Here is a 22,959-nt window from a genome sequence, read left to right on the forward strand (position 1 = left end):
CAAAGTCTTCGTGTAAAATGTTTTTATTTTGTGATTAATATTATATATATATATATATATATATATAATATATATATATATATTTATAAACTTACGTATATGCATATGTAAATATGGACACACTACACTCAGTTTTTATCACAATCTTCATTTCATGAAATTACAGACGTTTTGAGGCTAAGTATGTCTTATCTTCAGTGTAAAGTTTATTTAAAAGTATAATTATTGATACATTGTAAAACATTAATCATTAATTTTGCTTAAATACAGATCAACTTTCTATAACGAGGCTAGACACTACACTAAACATATAAAGGATGTATGGAAATGCTTAAAAATCCAATTTTTAGGTACTTTAAATATTCAAATAAAAGGAACAAGGATCAATATTTTTGTAATGTAAACAAATAATTGAGTGCCTTGCATACCAAAATCAACTCTGAAATAGGATATGAGAACCGACACAAATATTCTACACGACTCATGTATATTATTCAGTTACTTAATTTTTAATTTCTTGTTTACTTATTCTTCTTGCATTTGAATTAATTTTGGTATGCAAAGCGCTCATCCATTTGTTCACATTATAGGAATATCTATCCTTGTCTCTATATGCATATAAAGAAATATATTATATATATATATATATATATAATATATATATATATATGATTTAGTAGTTAATTTTGATGTTGAAATATATGAGTGAGTTCTTGAGGGCGATACATCAAACAAAGAAAAGGCAAAGATTTATAAAATAATCTTTAATTCCAAACGTTTCGACATTCAATTTAATGTCATCATCAGTGGATCTAAAAACAGTATGAAAATTAGTATATCTAGGTAATTATAATATATGTGGATTGGTATAGTAATTATAAAATAAGAGAAAAATTAACAAACAAGCAAACACTTAACAACAAACAAATATAAAAGATAGGAAAGGTAATAGAGACTAGAATTAAATAAATATTATAAAAAGAAAAAAGAATATAGGCAAAATATATAAGTGAAGTGGTTGTTGAATAACAAGAGTTTGATTTGATTCACTATTGTTTATTGTGTTGAATATTAATACAACTATGTATTGTTCTGTCCTTGTTGGCGGTTGAGGTGGAAAGAGACGTTGCCTATAATTCTTCCTCTTTTATTCGGCCGTCTTGATGCGTGCGCATCATGCAGGACAAGCACGTGGTACGGCAGGATCGTACTAATTGCAGGGCTGCACTTAGGGGCGATACATCAAACAAAGAAAAGGCAAGATTTATAAAATAATCTTTATTCCAAACGTTTCGACATTCAATTTAATGTCATCATCAGTGGATCTAAAAACAGTATGAAAATTAGTATATCTAGGTAATTATAATATATGTGGATTGGTATAGTAATTATAAAATAAGAGAAAAATTAACAAACAGCAACACTTAACAACAAACAAAATATAAAAGATAGGAAAGGTAATAGAGACTAGAATTAAATAAATAATTAAAAAGAAAAAGAATATAGGCAAAAATATATAAGTGAAGTGGTTGTTGAATAACAAGAGTTTTGATTTGATTCACTATTGTTTATTGTTGTTGAATATTAATACAACTTATGTATTGTTCTGTCCTTGTTGGCGGTTGACGGTGGAAGAGACGTTTGCCTATAATTCTTCCTCTTTTATTCGGCCGTCTTGATGCGTGCGCATCATGCAGGACAATCACGTGGTACGGCAGGATCGTACTAATTGCAGGGCTGCACTTAGGTGCCGCCGCATAAGTACACTCATATAAACCTACGCATATATACATATATATATATATATATATATAAATACAAACACACATGCAAACATATAATACACATATACATATACAAATACAAAAATATATACCTATATATGTACACATATACATGTACGACTATACATATATAAATATATGCATATACATATATGCAACGTGCATGCATATTCACAACAACGTACATGTACATGTATGAAACATACATATACTCATACCTATCTATGTAACTATAGCTATACACGTATACATATACATATACGCATAAACATGTATATATACATATATACATATATAATATATATATATATATATATATATATATGTATATATGTATGTATTTTATATGTATTATCCATCTTCATAAACATTTTTTTGCTTTACATATATATATGATATTTTTGTATTTGTATATGTATATGTGTATTATATGTTTGCATGTGTGTTTGTATTTATATATATATATATATATATATATATATAATGTATATATGTATATATGTATATGTGTATATATGTATGTATGCGTAGGTTTATATGAGTGTACTTATATATTTTTGCCTATATTTTTTTTCTTTTTTAATTATTTATTTAATTCTAGTCTCTATTACCTTTCCTATCTTTTATATTTTGTTTGTTGTTAAGTGTTGCTGTTTGTTAATTTTTCTCTTATTTTATAATTACTATACCAATCCACATATATTATAATTACCTAGATATACTAATTTTCATACTGTTTTTAGATCCACTGATGATGACATTAAATTGAATGTCGAAACGTTTGGAATTAAAGATTATTTTATAAATCTTTGCCTTTTCTTTGTTTGATGTATCGCCCTCAAGAACTCACTCATATATATATATATATATATATATATATATATATATATATATATGTGTGTATTAAGGCGGGTCGATTTGTATGGGTAAAAAAAGGCACATATGGTTTTCGTATACTAGGGATCAAAATAAGATACTTTGCCGAAGAAACCATATCTCTAAAATGAACTCTGATGTCCCGTGCATTCACCCAAAGATTGGGTCAAATTTTAAAAAATCCTGTTTTGGCTCATTTAGAGTGCCTCAGTAACTTTGGAAGGCCGATCTATCCATGCCTATGAACTACCCCCTGGGACCTCCCTTTAGAGGTCCCCCATACAAAAGTTGTATCATTTTGGGTACTTCAACATGACAAAAATCTGCGATTTATTTTTATTATAAAATTTATTTTATCATAAGATTTGTAAATAAAACTATGTAAAACTCGTAAACTATTGTTTGAAGTCTTTTTTAGTTTCAAGTCTGGAGAATTTTGCACGGCTCTCTAATATCGTCGCCGTAACAGCCTCTAGCTAGCATGGAAGCGTAGAGATAAAATGCATTGGAAAATTGAAACAAAGAAGAATTTTAATATTTTTTTTTTGTAAAAATGTTTTTTGTGTGTGTTTGAATTAATATCTAAAAAAAAATGTTTAAATAATATATTTTTGCTGAGTAAAATACCAAAAACGATGATTTTTTGCAATATTTGTATGGGAGACCTCTAAGGAGAGGTTCCAATGGGTGAACCATAGATATGGGTGGATCGGCCTTCCAAAGTTAGTTGGGGTTTGTTATACATTTGGAAACGATTGGAGCACTCTAAATGGATTATAACGGAATTTTTCAAAATGCAATTCCTATCTTTGGGTCAATGCATGGGACATCAGAATTTATTTTAGAGGTATGGTTTCTTCGGCAAAGTATCTTATTTTGATCCTAGTATCCGAAAATTATATGTGCCTAAGCGACTTAAATATATATATATATATATATATATATATATATATATATATATATATGATAAGGTTTTTCAGCCACAAGTCAAAAAAATGAAAACAGAACATAAATATAAATCTTTTTTAATATGTTTCGAGCTATTCTGCTAGCTCATCATTCAGCTAAAATACAAACAAAGTAATAAAACAAAGTAGCAAAATAAAATTAAACAAAATTAAAATTATACATACCAAACCAGTTTTACAAATTATTAAACATACCAAAATTATTTTATGCAAAATTTGACAATTAAAACTTAAATATTTTGTTCTAAAACAAAAAAAAATATGTATATATATGTAGAATTTTGAAAAATAAAATCGAGTGATCGAAATATTTCGAATTCTGAAAGAGAAGATAAAAGAAAATATCAAGTGGTAAAAAATTGTTTAAATATTAAAAAAATCAGAATTACATGTATAAATTAAATTTTGATAACTGTCAAAAAGTAAAGAAGTTCTCTTACTAACACATTCAGAATTTAGAAAAATGAAAACAGATTCAGCAATATAATATATATATATATATATATATATATATATATATACAAGTCACTACACTCAATTTTCTGTACAACATTACAAAATTACATATGTTTCGAAACTAAGGTATATTTCATTTTCACTGTAAGTTCTTAATTCTAATTTTTATTGGCATTTTATGAAATATTAATTATAGATCAAAAATATCAATCACTTTATATGTTTCAGTATAGTGTCTTGTGCCTTGTTAAAGAAAGTTGATAGTTCTTCCTTTCAAAAATATTTTATAATGTACCAATAGTTATACTTTTTACTGTAAGAGTTTACACTTAATCTCCAAACGCCTGCAATCTTATGAAATATAGTTTATGCAGAAAACTAAGCTCCATATTTATATCTTAATACTCGTTCTACTCTTAAATCCAATTTCCTCGTATCTATATAATATATATATATATATATATATATATATATAATATATATATATATATATATACATGGTCTGTTCAAAAAGTTTTCGGAATTTTCGTTTTTTCAAAAAAATATTTATTTATTCGTCTACATTAATGTGGTCCCCTTCAAAGTAGTCCCCCCCAGATATAATACACTTATGCCAGCGTTTTTTTCCAATTTTCGAAGCACCCTTGATATTCACTTTTTGATATGTCCTTGAGCACTCTCAGCGATTTTTCTTCAATCGAGGAAACCGCCGTCCTTTCATGGGTCTCTTCAACTTTGGGAATAGGAAAAAGTCACACGGAGCCATATCTGTGAATTTTTGCACTTTGCAACACCTTTATTTCATTTTTTACGCAAAATTTAATACAAATTCTTTGACTTTTCATTCTTCCATTGTAAAAATCGCCGAGCTCAGAAAACACGTCGAACCTTAGCGACTACCCACAGACAAAGTAAACAGTGAATATAGCTGAAAATTTCATCATACTTTAGGGGCATGTATCCCAACACAATAAAAAAAAAATTTGACAATCAGACACTCCAGAACCCGCGAAATTTAATTATTAGTAATTCCGGGTACTTTTTGAACAGACCTCGTATATATATTGATTGTTTCTTTTCCGAACAGTAAATCCAATAATAAAAAACAATTTGTTTTTTGAAGATGTTTAATACGACGTTTCGGAACTAGGTACGTTCCATCATCAGGTTTATTCTGTCAATACAATGTTTTTTAAAAAATTAATTAACATTAATTAACGATGGTCAAAAACATACATATAAGCACATATATGGATGTACATATATTATAACATATATACATGTATTTATATACATATTCAAAAATTATTAGGATTAATTGTTTTTAATCAGGTTTAAAAAATTTAGATATGAGTCATGAATGATATTGTGATCTGATCTTTTATTAACACTATTTGACGAATTCAAAAAGATTAAACTGCTTTCAGAAAAAAGTCTTTTAAAAGTCCATTCCTTTCCTTTCCTTTCAAGTCCATTCCATTCCTTTATAAAAAAAATTTTTCTAATTAATCTGTATTGACCATCGTTAATTATTGTTAATCAATATTTTTAAAAAACATTGTATTTGACAAAATAAACCTGATGATGGAACGTACCTAGTTCCGAAACGTCGTATTAAACATCTTCAAAAAACAAATTGTTTTTTATTATTGGATTTACTGTTCGGAAAAGAAACAATCAATACATAAAAAAAATCCAGGACTTATCTATTGAATATATATATATATATATATATATATATATATATATATAATAGTATTTTGTGATATGAGTTATGTATCGAGATGAAGAGACAGGATGGGTATTATTATAATGTAAACAAGTGGAGTGCGCGTCGCATACTAATTTCAACAAATGTGAAAACAGATTAGTTTATTGAAGAGAATTAGTTTAGAGTCTAAGAGAATAATAATATTCTGTACCATTCACATGTTTTAGTACTAAAATAAAGTGTGTGTTGTATTGTTTATATTTAACATTCAATATATATACACATAAAAAAATACATACAAAAATAAAATGAAAGTTACATTGAACTTGGTATTTTATATCTAAACATGTGTACACATCACAGAATTTTGCACTAACATTGATACAACTAATCAATAATCATGACTTTTTTTGTAAATAGGAATAATAGTGAAAGTTTTGTTTTACAGAAATTTAGAAAAATTAAAGTATTTTGGCACAGAAACATGTAATAGCTATGGGTACCGAGGCCAATAAGAACACATGTGGGATAAAAATTTTGTTCTAAAGGGACCCTGAATGATTTTTTACAATCGGCGTTCCTGTGTGTGGGTGAGTAAGGCTAGATTTTTGTGATCGAAATTGACTGTGTAAATCATTTCATCAGGAGGTCATCATTTCTCTTGTTTATACTATTTCTATCTAAGGTAATGAGGCAAGATTCTGCAAAGCAATTGTTATATTATTACTTCTAAAACTTTTTCTTATATTGTAAATTTCTTTTAGTTGAATGATGAGACACATCTAGTCTCAAAACGTACAAAAAAAAAAAATAAAATTAATATTTTATTTCATTTGACGCATTGGCCGTTTTATTCAATTCAATATGTTTCAACGTCGAACAAAAAATCATCAATATATTAAGATATTTGCGATGGAAATACGCATCTTGAATAATCTTCAATGTTATGTATGCTTTGTTTTGAAAATTATTCGAATAGTCATGTTGCTTGAATGATAATTCAATGAAATAATGCTCCATTATGTTAGCAGATTTTATATATATATATATATATATATATATATATATATATTAGGGTGGTCCTTAAAATGGTCATTTTTGAATTTCCATGCTCCCAGGGGCTCAAATGGTTCCAAATAGATAAAAAACAATTCTCTGAAAGTTTTAGCTCTTAATATTAACGTTTAGATAGAGCGCAATTCAATCAAAGTTTTGTATGGAAATAGCATGGAAAATTTTTCAAAAATTTAAAAAATGTTTTTTAGATGTAATTTAGCGAACAAATGAATGAATAAAACTCATTCATTTGTCGCTAAGTTATACCTAAAGCATTTTTTTTAATTTTCAAAAATTTTTCCATGCTCTTTCCATACGAAGTTTGATTGAATTGCGCTCTATCTAAACGTTAATATTAAGAGCTAAAACTTTCAGAGAATTGTTTTTTATCAATTTGGAACCATTTGAGCCCCTGGGAGCAAGGAAATTCAAAAATGACCATTTTAAGGACCACCCTAATATATATATATATATATATATATATATATATATATACGAGGTCTGTTCAAAAAGTACCCGGAATTTTCGTTTTTTCAAAAAAATATTTATTTATTCGTCTACATTAATGTGGTCCCCTTCAAAGTAGTCCCCCCCAGATATAATACACTTATGCCAGCGTTTTTTCCAATTTTCGAAGCACCCTTGATATTCACTTTTTGAAATGTCCTTGAGCACTCTCAGCGATTTTCTTCAATCGAGGAAAACCGCCGTCCTTTCATGGGTCTCTTCAACTTTGGGAATAGGAAAAAGTCACACGGAGCCATATCTGGTGAATTTTTGCACTTTGCAACACTTTGTTTCATTTTTTACGCAAAATTTAATACAAATTCTTTGACTTTTCAATTCTTCCATTGTAAAAATCGCCGAGCTCAGAAAAACACGTCGAACCTTAGCGACTACCACAGACAAAGTAAACAGTGAATATAGCTGAAAATTTCATCATACTTTAGGGGCATGTATACCAACACAATAAAAAAAAAATTTTGACAATCAGACACTCCAGACCCGCGAAATTTAATTGTTAGTAATTCCGGGTACTTTTTGAACACACCTCGTATATATACATTAGAATCCGCTTAGTATGACATCGAAGGGACGCCGAAATCTCGTCATACTAACCGGTCGTCATACAAAGCATACTGAAGAAAAACTTTTTAATATGTAAACATGTTACATGTTTCAGTAATTTAAAATAAAAGCCTATACATACATTTAAAAAAAATCAAAATGACACATTAAAATTTAATATAAAATAAAATTGACATAGGGTAGGGCGGGGCACAAAGGTCCAATTTGACTTGCAGTAATTATACTGTCCAAACTCAATGAACAACCTTGCGACATATAACACACATCAAACAAGCATCTATCGAACTATGTACAGAAAAAATTTCACATAATTCCTAATCATATAAATTTTTTTTTTACTATTTTTTTTAAATTTGGTATCTGACCCATTTTACCTTACATACGGGGTAAAGTGGGACAACCATGGGGCAAACAGATGCAATTTCTTCTATTAAATTTTAAAGGGATTTTACGCTACACAATGCAAAATATTAATTCTGTGGGTACATTTGTTACAAAGATAACACAGTATATTACATTGATCTGCTATTGGTCAGAAATATTCATCAGACAAGCCGGAATAATAATTTATTTAATTAATCTCTTTTGAAATTGCTTTTTTTAAAACTTTACTATTTTATTGCTTACACCTTTGCCAAAGTAAAGGTTCTGCTGGTCCTTTTTATCCCACTCATGTGCTGCTTATCTTCTGATAGCAAGGTCATAAGAATAAAGGTGATGGCTGGTTATGAATTTATACATTTTTTGCCCTTTACTATCAAATATATTTGTTAAAAAAAAATTAATTTTATTTGTTTACGAGATATCCGTGGTGGACCATTAATAATTGGTCTACCCTAACCATAAACATACAAATGTGATTTTTAATGTAAGTAATTAGAAATTTTTGATTGATTTCTTTACATAATTTTATTGTAAAAACAGTCTCTAGTGCTATTGTGCACAAAAGACATAGCAATTGCTTCCGTAGACTTGGCCACATCATGTAAAATCATGTCGGTCATTATAATTGGACATAATTTTTTGCAAAAGTGGGTCATTATAAGCGACATGTCAACGTAAGCGATGACAATATATCCGACTAGACAGCTGTTTTTTTAAGAAATTTTATATGGAAACCAAACTTCCTAGTGCGATTACGTCATAATAAGCGGTTGTCAATATATCCGGCGTCATACTAATTGGATTCTACTGTATATATATATATATATATATATATATATATATATATATATACTAGATGACCCGACTGACGTTGCCCTGTACCCAACTCTGCATTTTTTCAATATCCTGTACTAATATTCACCGTTCAGTTAAAATTAATAATTATTGTTTTTGGAATTACTATTAACATCAATAAATGAGTGAATGTAGAACTGCTTCAAATAAAATGATGATTCTCAATTCCCACAGTTAACACTTTAATTATCCCTTTAACAAATATTAAAATATGTTCAATAAAATTATATAATAAAAATTAAACACTGCAATTTATAGTACAAATTTATTTCCAATAGCTCAATTCATTTTAATGTCAAGGGTTATACAATTTTTTAGTCATACCTGTAGGTGTGGATGTAAAAATGAATGATTTTTTGTTTATTCACGACTAAAATGACTTTCCAAATGTATCACACAAAAAATCATCGCCTGCCTTTGTGATTTATAGCATAATTTACACGTGTTGAAAGTTGAAGTTTTTTAAAAGGTATAACAAATTCAGAAATAATTAATAAATAGTATTCCCGGTAAAGGTACAATATCACATTGGTTTTTTCTACCCAAAATAATGGCTTCAATAATGTTGCCTATAATTTTTATATATTTGTACCATGTTTTAACTGGCTTTTAGTAACTTTTATATCTAAATTACATTTTTCTCACTAATAAAGTTATATACATTATTACTTAAGTTTATATTTGAAGTGAATTAATTTGTCAAATCCTGTTCACATGTGCTCCATTCAACCTACGATCAACAAAATTGCAGTAAATGGAGAGGAAAAAACCGTGTGTCGGAAATACGCTAATCTTAATCTTAAATTCAGAAGTGAAAACAATTTGCACTTCGTCACCACCAACCGGATTAATTGAATTATTACTCTTTTAATTCTGACTTTATCAATACTTGTAATACACTATTTTGAAGGTAATTAAATGAGCTACAACTTTCTCTATCGTAAATTTTACCGTAACTTCTCTTATTTTGAAATGGCAAAGGATTGAAGGACTCGAAAGACATTCTGGTTGTGCACTATCAATATTTGTGTAACAGAAAAATAATAAAAAGCAATAATTGGTCAGTAAAAGACCTTGAATTTTCATTTATATACCTTTATACGTATCTTTTATTTTTTTAAATAGATTTTTTTTCATGAAATCATGAGTTTTTTGGAAATCCTTTGCACTAAAGTTTTGGTATTTTCTAGAATCCGTCAAGATCTCTTAAACCAAGTTGATTCCAGAGGGAATACGATTATTTTTAATTTTGGTGGAAATGGCACTCAAAAACTATTTGCTTTAAACGAAAAAAATATTGTATGCGTCTTTTATCTGCATGATAACTCACTCATCTTACACGCAGAAGTACTAATTTTAAAGCTTATTTTGAGTACTATAAAACCCCATTTTCATATCTAGCTTAATATTGTTCTTAGAACAATTTATAGAACACCGATTTATTAGGATTTTGTTTGATATAATTTTGTTCATTACATGATTTTCGTTTAAATGTATATTTTTAGAAATAATTGCCAAAAACGATGAAAAACGCAAAAAACAAAAAATTTTCAGTAGCCAGTAACTTGAAAAGTAATTTCGAAAAACATTATTAAACATTTTTCTATTCTAATTAGTTCTTTTATCGATATCCAACGTTAGTTTGAAAGAGATACAATTGAACCACTGAAAAGAGATGTCATCCCCCCGGGAAGTGGCAAATGATTCTAAATTATTTTTACTTTTAAACTTGAGAGTAAGATGAACCTAATTCCAAAATTTCATGCAAATTGGAGCACATTAAAAATATTCAGACCCAAAATGCTCCATTGTCTTGAGTAAATATTTCGTATCCAATGCCAAAACATATGAATTTTTGACACAATGAAACTTCTAAATAATTGTTTGAATAAATAAATTATTTTTGTATCGTGGTTTAGTAAAGTAAGGCAAATCACGACTGCATTTGAAAGTATAAAAATAATAATTAGTCAAAGTGAATTGTAGGCTAAGTTTTATGTGCGATCACTGACAGACGCATGCGCAGACTGCATCACCTGTCAGATGTTGACTGTATCTTATACTTAATCTTATATTATTTTAATTTTTAGCACATCCCAGCTTCTTTTTGGCGATAATAATGTAGTCCTTACATTTTTCTTATTCATAATCATAAATATATTATATTTTAATATTGTCTTAGCCTATAAGTGAATGGAAATGTTTGGCAAATGACAGTCGTCTTTTGTTTTTAATGTCAAACTATGCCTTAAATATTTTCAAGGGCAAACAATGATAAGCGGTTTGTAATTTGTCTGTAATTTTTTCCATTTATTTCTACAATCTAACTATATTTCTATGAATCAAAACATTCTAAAAAATTTCCCGAACAAACTTCAGGAAGATTCATGAAAATACGAATTATAGTTTAGGAGGATTAATGAAACTTACATTGTTACAGAAGAATTTTATGTATAAGATATATATATATATATATATATATATATATATATATATATATATATATTTGGGCAGTAACACCAAGTAAAAACAAACTAAAGTAATTGTTAAAAAAGTTGTAGCTCATTTAATCACCTTTAAAATAGTATATTACAAGTTATGATAAAATCAGAATTAAGAGTTATAATCCAATTATTGCGGGGGGTGGTGACGGAGTGCAATAATTTTGTTAATAGTAGGTTGAATAGAGCCCATGTGAACAAGATTTGACAAAATAATTCACTTCAAACATGAACTTAAGTAATAATGTATATTGAAATATTAGTGAGAAAAATGTAATTTAGATATTAAAATACTAAAAGCCACTTAAAATATGGTACGAAATTATAAAAATTATAGGCAACATTACTGAAGCAATTATTCTGGGTAGAAAAATCCAAGGGGATATTATATTTTTACCGCGAATGCTATATATTAATTCTTTCTGAATTTGTTATCTTTTAAAATACTTCAATTTTCAAAACGTACATCTTATGCTATAAATCACAAAGGCAGACGATGGTTTTTTGTGTAATAAATTTGGAAAATCAATGTTTTAGTCGTGAATAAACAAAAAATCATTTATTTATACATCCACATCTACAGGTATGACTAAAAATATTGGATAACCCTTGGCATTAAAATAAATTGAGCTATTGGAAATAAATTTGTTCTATAAATTGCAGTGTATAATTTTTAATATACAATTTTATTGAACATATTTTAATATTTGTTGAGGGGGTAATTTATACTTGTTATCTATGGGGTAATTAAAGTGTTAACTGTGGGAATTGAAAATCATTTTATTTGAAGCAGGTCTACATTTAACATCACTCGTATATTGGTGTAAATAGTAATTCGAAAAACAATAATTATTATTTTTAACTGAACGGTAAATATTAGTATAGGATATTAAAAAAATGTAGATGTGGGTACAGGACCACGTCTGCCGGGTCATCTAGTATGTATATATATATATATATATATATATATATATATATATATATATATATATATATATATATATATTATATATATATATATTTATATATATATATATATATTATATATATTTATATATATATATATATATATATATATATATATATATATATATATATATATATATATATATATATATATTGTATGATTCTGAATTTGATATTGACATATGTATCAACAAAGTCTAGTAATCGGGCATAACATCAATAAAAAACATGAATTTCTTTCAAAAATTTATTTTAAATCCATACGTTTCGGCTATAATCCTAGCCTTCATTCAGTGGAAACTAAAAATAAAATTAAAAACTAAAACAATTGAATTGGAGTGATAAGAAAAAATAAAATAGTAAATAGTACTTACAATTAGTTAATCTTAGTGTTAAATTGGAAAATTTTAATAATCCATGGTATCAGGATATGGTAATGCACTACACTATGTATTATAAACATTAAACTTGTAATTACACAATATTTTCACAAAATACTAATTTAAAATTAGGATAGTGTGTTGTTTGTAGACTGGTTGAAGATATAATGGAGAAAGGACTTTTTAAAAAATATTTTTTACCACGATTCTACAACATGTGTGGAACGAATTGCGAATCCTTTGCGCGTCGGTATTATTGTTTTATGAGGAATTTGGAAATACTAACTGAATAAAGGAGATTTGTGTCGCACAGCGTGTTAAGTTCATTCTGTTTATTTATTGTTTTATTGCTATATATAGTTAAAAAAGATCTTTCTATAGTTCTTCGTTTGAATAAATTTTGTTCGAATTGTAGTACAGTCGGGTTAGAAAAGTCCATATTGTGTTTTAATGTATGAATATGCTCTGCAATCATAGTTTTAAATTGCCTTGGATTTTTTGAATTGTTTTTATGTTGTTATAAACGTTTCATTAAGTTCTGGCTTGTTTCTCCTATGTAAATTAAATTACAATCTAGACAATTAATTTGATAGACGAGATTTCTAGCTAGTACTGTTTTTATCAAAACAAAATCCCCTTTTAATATCGAACGACTTAGACTTTTAAGATAGAACCACAGGGTCATAAACAAACGCGTCGACAATACGGCCCTGAACGAAACAAACACATGGTTTCTTAATAGCGCGTCAAAATTTCTTAAAAATGACAAGATCCCATCGCTTTTTAAATTTCCCGTAAAATTTGAACATATGCTAAAAACTGCTTTAAGAAAAAATGTGACATTTCTATCTTAAACTCTGAAGAGTAAATATATAGTTTCGACAACTTGTTAAGTTCTCATGGTTATTAGTGTGTTTTACCATTTGTGATGTTAAAAAATATATATTTTATCAATGTGCACATACTCATACCATAGATTAATAATGGTTTCATATGCTATATTAGGATACAATATTGTACGTGTTTTATTATTATTATTATTGTTTTTTTATGAAATTTCTTTCATATTATTTATTTAGTTTTAATTTTTATAGTTAATTTGATTAAGCTAAGATGCTAGCCGAAACGTATGAATTTTAAATAAATAAACTTTTAAAAAAACTCTCATACTATTTTTATTTATACAGGGCCGGCCGGTCCTGCCTTGCATGCGATGCCTTAGGGGGCGCCAAAACGAGTTTCGAAAATTAAATTTATAATATAATATTTATATTGTTTATATAAAATCTAGAATTATTTATTTAAAATCTAGAATACTTAATAAATTATAATAAATAATTTAACTTAACTAGGGATACGGAGACACAAAAAGCATATTTATTTTGCAATGTGATAGCAGTAGAAACAATTAACCGATTAATTACTCTGCAAATTAGTAAATAACAGCTCTGTTTATTGCCTAATCTACTTATTCAATTTTTTCTTTGTTTGAAGTTACCGTGGAATCGAAAAAGAAATTATCTAGTGTTCAATCCCATAATCGCAAACCTGCGAAACATTAAATTAATTGTTGGGCATTATTGACGAAAAATTGCGAGCTGATTTAATTGAATCGGAACTTGTTAAAAAATATAAACAAATTATAAGAAATTGGGAGTCAGTGCTTAGAAAATGACTCGTTTAATCCGAGAAATTTAATTGTAACTTTTGCTTTTGTTGCAAATGTTTCGCATCTGTTGAATTTTGAATGTTGAAGACTTGGGTGGAACAAATATGAAAGATGGAAGCGAAATTTATTTTGGAACGAAAATCTTAAGGCTTGTTTTATACCTGGTGGTGTCCATTCTCTAAATTTAATAATTATTAACTATACAGAAATAATACATATCAAATATAATAAGTTTTTTTTCACTATTGTTCAAGAAATATGTTTGCATTTTTTACTGATTTTTGAACAACACTTCTAAAATACGTTAAAAATTTAACTTTAAAACAACAAGCTGATACTCTGAATATGACGGCTCTTGCGATATCAATAAGGAGAACTTTACGACGCAATTTTGGATATTGTAAATAATGAAAAATTAAATTAAATTAAAATTTAAAAAATCCAACATGAAATACGAGTGTTATGTTTGAAAATTAAATTAAGTCTTTTTAAATATTAATACTGCACATACGTTAAAAATACTTGAAAATTTCAAAATACTTGATTATAATCAACCCCCGAATCGCCTCGATTTTCTAAATAAATTTAAAATCAATATACTTTATACGCTTTTAGATTATATCTATTTTTTTGTGCACTAAATCCAGAATAATTAAAAATTAATTTATTTATTTCACTTAATATTTTTGTTAAATTAAAGTTATAGAATTTAAGAAATGCATTTCTAAAATAGTATTTATTATTTTGAGATCAAGATCTTTATATCAAAATAATAAATATTATTTCTTAAATGCATTTCTTAAATTCTATAACTTTAGTCTAACAAAAATATTAATTCTTTTGCTATGGTAGTCGAACTTACATCCTTAACCAATTTGCTACATATTGAATATTACTAAAATGTGAAATTATGAAACAACAATAATTGTTTTATTTATTAATATCGATAATAATAAATAAATTTAAAATCAGTATATTTTATACTCTTCTAGATTATATCTAATTTTTTGTGTACTAAATCCAGAAAAATTAAACATTAATTTTTAAAAAATATGTAAATATTTATATAATTTTAATGATAAACTGTTAAAGCGGTGAAAATTAATAGGGGGGGGGGCGCTAAAAAAAAAGTTGCATGCGGGCGCTACGGACCCCAGGACCGGCCCTGGATATATATATCTTATATATAAAATTCTTCTGTAACAATGTAAGTTTCATATTTCCTTCTAAACTATAATTCGGATTTTCATGAATCTTCCTGAAGTTTGTTCGGGAAATTTTTTAGAATGTTTTGATTCATAGAAATATAGTTAAATTGTAGAAATAAATAGAAAAAATTACTAAAAACCGCTTATCATTGTTTGCCCTTGAGAATATTTGAAGCTTAGTTTGACATTAAAAACAATTGAGGACTGTCATTTGCCAAACATTTCTATTCACTTATAGGCTAAGGCAATATTAGAATATAATAAATTCATAATTATGAATAAGGAAAATGTAATGTCTACATTATTAATGCCGAAAAGCAGCTGAGATGTGCCAAAAATTAAATTATTATAAGATGCAAATAATATAACATGCATTTGACAAGTGATGCAGTCTGCGCATGCGTCTGACGTGCGCGTGGTTTGCTTTTGCTTGCAATAATTTTGTTTGCGCACTTTGCGAACAGATTCGCCGTACGAATTCGCGCAAAGGAGCGAGCCATAAGTGATTGCGCTCAAACATATTCAATTTGCAGTCGTTTTGCCTTACTATACTAAGTCACAATACAAAAAAATTATTTAAAAGTTTCATTGTGTCAAAAATTCATATGTTTGTCATTGGGTACGGAATATTTACTCAATGGAGCGCTTTGGGTCTGAAATTTTTACTATTTTCCAATTCGTTTGGAATTTTGGAACTAGGTTCATCTTACTCTTCAGAAGTGAAAACAATTTAGACTCCTTTACCACTTCTCGGGTGGATGACATTTCTTTTCAGTGGTGTAATTTTACTTTTTTCAAAATAACGTTGGGTATCGATAAAAGAACTAATTATACGAGAAAAATATTTAATAATGTTTTTCAAAAAAGGAAATACTTTTCAAGTTACTGGCTACTGAATATTTGTTTCTTTTTTGCGTTTTTCATCATTTGTTGCTAACACCTTCAAAAATATACATTTTAACGAAAATCATGTAATGAACAGAATTATATCAATTAAAATCTTAATAAATCGTTATTTTATAGTGTTTTAGGAACATTATTAGGCTAGATATGAAAATGGGTTTTTATAGTGCTCAAAATAAGCTTTAAAATGAGTATTTCTGCGTGTAAAATGAGTGAGCTATCATGCAGATAAAGGACGCATGCAATGTTTTTTTTTTCATTTAAATCAAATACTTTGAGTGCCATATCCACCAAAATTAAAAATAATCGTATTCAATCTAGAATTAACTTGGTTTAAGAGATCTTGATGGATTCTAGAAAATACCACAACTTTAGTACAAATGATTCTTAAAAAACTCATGATTTCATGAAAAAAAAAACATTTAAAAAAAAACAACCAATTTCTCATCATAATACCTCTGAAAGAATACGTATAAAAGTATATATATAAGAAAATTCGAGGTATTTTTCTGACTAATTATTATTGTTTATTATTTTTTCGTTACACAAATATTGATAGATGTATGATTAATTAAGGAGCTGTCCAACCAGAGGTCTTTCGAGCCCTTTAACCCTTCGCCGTTTTACAATAAGAGAAGTTACGGTAAAATTAATGATAGAGAAAGTTGTAGCTCATTTAATCACCTTTAAAATAGTGTATTACAAGTTCTGATAAAATCAGAATTAAAAGAGTAATAATCCAATTAATGCTGTGGATGGTGACGGAGTGCAAATTGTTAAAAACATTGAAATTAAGATAAAGATTAGCCTATTTCCAAAATATCAAGTAAATTGGAGCACAGTAAAAAAAATTTACAGAGCAATAATTTTGTTGATCGTAAGTTGAATAGAGCACATGTGAACAGGATTTGACAAATTAATTCACTTCAAATATAAACTTAAGCAATAATGTATATTGATTTATTAGAGAAAAAAATGCAATTTAGATATTAAAATTACTTAAAGCCAGTTAAAATATGGTACAAAATTATAAAAATTATAGGCAACATTATTGAAGCAATTATTTTGGGTGAGAAAAATAAAAGGTGATATTGCACCTTTGCCGCGAATGCTATATATTAATTCTTTCTGAATTTGTTGTACTTTTTAAAAGATTTAAATTTTCAACATGAGTATCTTATGCTATGACCATAAATCAAAAAGGCAGACGATCATTTTTAGTGTGATAAATTTGGAAAATCAATGTTTTAGTCGTGAATAAACAAAAAATCATTCATTTATACATCCACATCTACAGGTATGGCTAAAAATACTATATAACCCTTAAATGCAATAAAATAAATTGAGCTATTGGAAATAAATTTGTTCTATAAATCGCAGTGTATAATTTTTAATATACAATTTTATTGAACATTTTTTAATATTTGTTAAATAAATAATTAAAGTGTTAACTGTGGAAATTGAGAACAATCATTTTATTTGAAACAGTTCTACATTCAACATCACTTATATATTGGTGTAAATAGTAATTCAAAAAACAGTAATTATTATTTTTAACTAAGCAGTAAATATTAGTATAAAATATTGAAAAATTGTAGACGTAGGTACAGAACAACGTCTGTCGGGTCAGCTAGTATATATATATATATATATATATATATATATATATATATTAGGGTGGTCCTTAACAAAAACATTTTCGAATTTCTTTCCAAATCAATAAAAAATGATTCTCTAATAGTATTAGCTCTTTATATAAACATTTAGATAGAACGCATAATAATTCTTATATATAGTAAGTTTCATATATTTATTTTTAAAATGTGACATTAAGTAAATTCGTGCGCCATCTGTCGGGTCACTTATGTATTATGATACATAAGAATATTTATAAACCCTTAAATTCATGTGGGCTGTTCTATAATATCTATTCATCATGGAATCAAGATAATAATTTGAGTCCTAACATCACCAATTAAATAAAAATTTTGCTGCAAAATTAATCTTGATTTCATGATGAATAGATATTTATTATTTTAGGTTTATAAATATTCTTATGTATCATAATATTTGAGTGACGCGACAGATGGCGCACGAATTTACTTAATGTCACATTTTAGAAATAAATATATGAAACTTGCTATACATGTATATAAAAATTATTGTGCGCTCTATCCAAATGTTTATATAAAGAGTTAGTACTATTAGAAAATCATTCTTTATTGATTTGGAAGCTTTTGCGTCCGTGGGAGCAAAGAAATTTGAAAAGTTTTTGTTAATATATATATATATATATATATACATATATATATATATATATATACTAGATGACCCGACAGACGTTGTCCTGTACCCACCTCTACGTTTTTTTAATATCTTATACTAATATTTATACCATTCAGTTAAAAATAATCATTATTGTTTTTTGAGTTACTATTTACACCAATGTATGAGTGATATTAAATGTAGTACTGTTTCAAATAAAATGATTACATATTCTCAATTCCCACAGTTAACACTTTAATTATCCCTTTAACAAATATTAAAATATGTTCAATAAAATTATATATTAAAAATTATACACTGCGATTTATAGAACAAATTTATTTCCAATAGCTCAATTTATTTTATTGAATTTAAGGGTTATACAATATTTTTAGACATACCTGTAGATGTGGATGTTTAAATGAATGATTTTTTGTTTATTCACGGCTAAAACATTGATTTTCCAAATTTACCACCATGTATTTATTGTCATAGCATAGATACACGTGTTGAAAACTGAAATCTTTTAAAAAGTTTAACAAATTCAGAAAGAATTAATAGATAGCATGCGGTCAAGGTACAATATCACCTTGGATTTTTCTACCCAAAATAATTGCTTCAATAATGTTGCCTACAATTTTTATAATTTCGTACCATATTTTAACTGGCTTTTAGTATTTTAATATCTAAATTGCATTTTTTACACTAATAATTCAATATACATTATTACTTAAGTTCATATTTGAAGTGAATTAATTTGTCAAATTTTGTTCACATGTGCTCTATTCAACCTACTATCAACAAAATTATTGCAGTAAATGGAGAGGAAAAAAGAGTATGCCCAGCTAATCTTAATCTAAAGTTCAGAAGTGAAAACAATTTGCATTTCGTCACCACCCCCCGCATTAATTGGATTATAACTCTTTAAATTCTGATATTATCATAACTTGTAATATACTATTTTAAAGGTGATTAAATGAGCTACAACTTTCTCTATCATAAATTTTACCGTAACTTCTCTTATTTTGAAACGGCGAAGGGTTAAAGGGCTCGAAAGACACTCCGGTTGGACAGCCGCGCACTCTTTAAACAATTAGAACTATCTTCTATCAATATTTGTGTAACAAAAAAATAATAAAAAGCAATACTTAGTCTGAAAAATACCTTGAATTTATATATATATACTTTTATACGTATTCTTTCAGAGATATTATAATGAAAAAATGTTTTTTTTTTTAATGGATTTTTTATGAAATCATGAGTTTTATGAAAATCGTTTGTACTAATGTTATGGTATTTTCTAGAATCCATCAAGATCTCTCAAACCAAGTTAATTCTAGATGGAAAACGATTATTTTTAATTTTGGTGGAAATGATACTCATAAACTATTTGATTTAAATGAAAAAAAAAAACATTGTATGCGTCTTTTAATTGCATGACAGCAGATTTATTAGGATTTTCATTGATATAATTTTGTTCATTATATAATTTTCGTTAAAATATATATTTTTGAAGATATTAGCAAAAAGCGATGAAAAACGCAAAAAGGAAACAAATTTTCAGTAGCCAGTAGCCAGTAACTTGAAAAGTATATGCTTTTTTGAAAAACATTATTAAACATTTTTCTCTTATAATTAGTTTTTTTATCGACACCCAAAGTTATTACACCACTGAAAAGAAATGGCATCCTCCCGGGTAGTGCAAAGGAGTCTAAATTGTTTTCACTTTTGAACTTGAGAGTAAGATGAGCCTAATTCCAAAATTCCAAACGAATTGGAAAACAGTAAAAAAAAGTTCAGACTCAAAGCGCTCCATTGAGTAAATATTCCGTACAAAATGCCAACCATATGAATTTTTGACACAATGAAACTTCTAAATAATTTTTTGAATAAGTAATATTTTTTGTATAGTAAGGCAAAACGACCGCAAATTGAATATTTTTGAGCGCGAGCAATCACTTATGGCTCGTCTCCTTTGCACGAATTCGTACGGCGAATCTGTTCGCAAAGTGCGCAAACAAAATTATTGCAAGCAAAAGCAATCCACGCGCACGTTGAGAACACGATTCGCCGTGCGCGTCAGTCGCATGCGCAGACTGTCAAGCGCATGTTATATTATTTGCATCTTATATTATTTTAATTTCTGGCACATCTCAGCTGCTTTTCGACAATAATAATGTAGACATTACATTTTCTTTATTTTTAATCATGAATTTATTATATTTTAATATTGCCTTAGCCTATAAGTGAATAAAAATGTTTGGCAAATGACAGTTGTCATTTATTTTTAATGTCAAACCATGCCTTAAATATTTTAAAGGTCAAACAATGATATTCGGTTTTTTGTATTTTTTTCCATTTATTTCTACAATCTAACTATATTTCTCTAAATCAAAACATTCTAGAAAATTTCCCGAACAAACTTCAGGAAGATTCATGAAAATCCGAATTATAGTTTAGGAGGATTAATGAAACTTACATTGTTACAGAAGAATTTTATATATAAGATGTGCATATGTATGTATGAGTATGTAGGTGTGCATGTACATGTACATGTATATATATATATATACATAATATTTCTCAACATTTACTAAAGCAATATTTCCTCTTTTTTCTTAAATTACCAATACAAGAGCCATAAAAAATCATTTTTGCCAAGAATTCCGTACATTGTCCCTTACATCTGGCCGACAGAACTGCATATCAGTGTGTTTAAGTCTTGTGTAGTCGTAACATCTACAAATATCCTCCAAAAAATTGAGTGTTTTTAACAAAAAAATATTATATAATATATATATAAATTAAATTATATTATTAAATTAAATTAAATTATATTATTAAATATAAATTAAATATATAATAGATATATAAATTATAACAGGTAAATAATTTTTGCTTCTCAATTTTATATAAAAACCTTTTTCAGTTAATTCTTATTACTCTTTACCCCGGTACATAATCTATTCCTTTATAAAAATTTTTTCTAATTAATCTGTATTGACCATCATAAATTAATGTTAATCAATATTTTTAAAAAACATTGTATTTGACAGAATAAACCTGATGATGGAACGTACCTAGTTCCGAAACGTCGTTATTAAACATCTTCAAAAAACAAATTGTTTTTTATTATTGGATTTACTGTTCGGAAAAGAAACAATTAATATATTGAAAAAATCCAGGACTTATCTATTGAATATATATATATATATATATATATATATATATATATATTGAAATCAATAAATAATTAAAATAAATTTTCTACATTCGACGCATTGGCTGTTTCCTAGATATTTATATATATATATATATATATATATATATATATGTAGAGTTTCGAACAAGAATCCATTGGATTGGATTCTTGTTCGAAACTCTACAAAATATACACAAATCCAAGACTCTACCATTCAATATATATATATATATATATATATATATATATATATATATATATATATATATAGAACCAAGAACAAATATTCTATCACTATATTTAAGATAAGATAGTCGAGTACTTTTAATTAGTCCTTTTTATTGTCCAATGAAAGCACATTTGCTGATAATATATATGCCAATTAGTTGTAAACACCTGAAACATTTTATAAGATATGTATAAAGAAATTATAAATTAACAACAAAAAATATATAACTATTTACACTTTTATTACAAATTTTGAGGTTTTGAGGAAACTATATTTCAAAATTATTTTTTTTTTATTTGTTGATGATTATACTTATTGCTGATATATATAAACACCTTAAATACTCTTTTTAAATACGTATAAACAAATATACATAAATACCTAAGTATATAAATAAGTACATTCCCATTTTTAAGAAATACATTTCCCCATCGTCCATCTGGCATCGCTTGCTATT

At 27.0% G+C, this 22,959-nt stretch overlaps 1 long non-coding RNA gene across 1 annotated transcript in view; it reads left to right on the plus strand.

The window, feature by feature from the left end:
• Window positions 1-270: 270 nt before the first annotated feature.
• Window positions 271-22,959, plus strand: part of LOC113382803 — a 32,175-nt gene continuing 9,486 nt past the window's right edge. The window contains exons 1-2 of the long non-coding RNA XR_003367688.1: window positions 271-350; window positions 6,244-6,385. This is a non-coding gene — a long non-coding RNA (uncharacterized LOC113382803). The remainder of the gene's footprint in view (window positions 351-6,243; window positions 6,386-22,959) is intronic.

Source organism: Ctenocephalides felis, unplaced genomic scaffold (genome assembly GCF_003426905.1).
Source record: "Ctenocephalides felis isolate EL2017-DRISC unplaced genomic scaffold, ASM342690v1 CF-g0.4_SCAFFOLD_03570, whole genome shotgun sequence".
Lineage (NCBI taxonomy): Eukaryota > Metazoa > Arthropoda > Insecta > Siphonaptera > Pulicidae > Ctenocephalides > Ctenocephalides felis.